General features: G+C 42.9%; 1 protein-coding gene across 1 annotated transcript in view; it reads right to left on the reverse strand.

Moving 5' to 3' along the window:
• The window catches only part of LOC307252007 (E3 ubiquitin-protein ligase pellino homolog 1-like), a 12,671-nt gene that overhangs the window by 8,433 nt on the left and 1,738 nt on the right, over nt 1-2,500 (reverse strand). The window lies entirely within an intron of this gene.

Raw genomic sequence — 2,500 nt, forward strand, 5'->3', positions numbered from 1 at the left:
AACAACCATGACACAGGTGGCAGGGCGGGGGATCGAACCTCCAACCCTTTGATCATCGGCCGACCCGCTCTACCACCTGAGACACAGTCGCCCGACGACTATCTGTCTGTCTGTCTCTCTCTCTGTTTCTCTGTCTCTCTCTGTCTCTCTATCTCTCTCTCTCTCCCTCTCTATCTCTCTCTCTCTCTCCCCCTCCCTCCCTCCCTCTCTCTCCCTCCCTCCCTACCTCTCTCTCTCTCTCTCTGTCTCTCTCTCCCTCCCTGAAGGGACAATATAAATAAAAATCATTTGACTTATCAGCTAATAAACATAAAAAAACACCCCCACAGCTGACGTGATCCTCCCCTCATACATAAAAAAGCATCCCTTTGGATATTATACAAATTAAAACAATTGCAAACAAATTAAGAGGCCTTCAACACAGCAGTATTCATTGCTAGAACACACACACACACACACACACACACACACACACACACACACACACACACACACACCCATGTCTTTGTATCAGACAGACAGTGTGTGTATTGACTACAGGACAGAGAGTGGTGTTGTTAAGACAGTGTCAGTGTGACAGGGTGACGGGCACGCGAGGACCGATGTTATAATCCTTTGTGTTTGTAAGATGAAAATAAACAACAATATAACAAGCAGAGCATTCATTCAGAAGGCCTACTGTGATAAACCTGCTATTTAAACCACGTACAGGGTTCATAAGGCCTACTGTGATAAACCTGCTATTTAAACCACGTACAGGGTTCGTATCCGCTTTTTAAAGTAAAATCCAAGCTTTTCCAGCACTTTCTAAGATAAAACATACACTTTTTTTAAGAACTATTGAAGGCAAGGCAAGTGTATTTATATAGGCTAGTACAATTCAAAGTGCTTTACAGGGGCAAGAAATACATCAAGATTAGACATTAGAAAATTGCATTTAAGAAAATAGACTTGGCTAACAATCCTTTCCCGTTGACATAACAGTGTAGTTTTCGTTCTTATGTAATTGTAACCGGACACACACACACGCACACACACGCGCACGCGCACACACACACACACACACACACACACACACACACACACACACACACACACACACACACACACACACACACACACACACACACACACACACACACACACACACACACACACACACACACACACACACACACACACACGCACACGCACACAAACTGGGACAGGTGTGAAGTGGAGGTGAAGGTAAAATAGTGAATTATTTATCCAGATAAAATTAATTGATACGTGGGGGTGCCCTTAGCTCAGTTGGTAGGGCGTTCCCCCCCCCCATGGGCCTCGGCCAGCAGCGGACCCGGGTTCGATTTCAGCCCGCGGTCGTTCTCTGCATGTCACTCCCCTCTCTGCCCCATTTCAACTCTGTCTCTACACTATCAATAAAGCATAAAAATGCCAAAAAAAACATCTTAAAAAAAAAATTACTTGATACGAGGGCCAATTATTTTCCAGCTCACACAGTACACAGTAAATTTTGAAGTGTTAAAATAACACTAAAAGAGTTAAATTTAACACTATTTCCGAGTGTATTTGGTCCCACTCAGAATTGGAGTTAAATTAACTATTTTCAAAGTGTTACAATTTTAGAGTTAAATTAACTCAAAATAGAGTTAAAAATACACTGTATAGTGTTATTTAAAGCCTTATAAAGTACTTTCTACACCCCGTCTTTAACTACCGAAATTGACACCAACACTAGGAGGCATTCTACTCCAGCTGTTGTTATATTAACTCAGATAGAGTTAATGGAATTTGACACTGCATATTTAACACTGGGGAATTTACTGTGTACAGACAGGTAGTGGATCATGAGGAGATATTCACTGATTTTGAACAAAAAGTGATTTTGACAACAAGCGTTCTCCAGAATCACTGACTGCACCTTTATCTCTGGTTTTATCTGGTATCAGGATACTGCGTCACTTCTTGATAAGGGAAGATCATGTTGGTAACCATAGCTGCATCACACAGGTTCAGTTTCAGAGGGTGATATACAAACCTGCCTGAATACTCACACACACACACACACACACACACACGACTAACCCAAATCTCTCTAGACAACAGATACAAGCTGTCAGCCTCTCTCCCACACACCACACACACACACACACACACACACACACACACACACACACACACACACACACACACACACACACACACACACACACACACACACACACACACACACACACACACACACACACACACACACACACACACACACACACACACACACACACACACACACACACACACACACACACACACACACACACACACACACACAGCCGTTGAGGGTGAACTGAGGTCAAACAGACAATAGTGTGACATAATTAAATCAACATCAGATTAAGGCCAATCTCATCTAGTCATTACCTCATCGAGTAAACAGTTTAGGAACAGATTATTGAGTTCACAGACAGACAGACAGACAGACAGACAGACAGACAGACAG

Source organism: Ammodytes marinus, assembly GCF_949987685.1.
Source record: "Ammodytes marinus genome assembly, chromosome: 6".
Taxonomy (NCBI): Eukaryota; Metazoa; Chordata; class Actinopteri; order Uranoscopiformes; family Ammodytidae; genus Ammodytes; species Ammodytes marinus.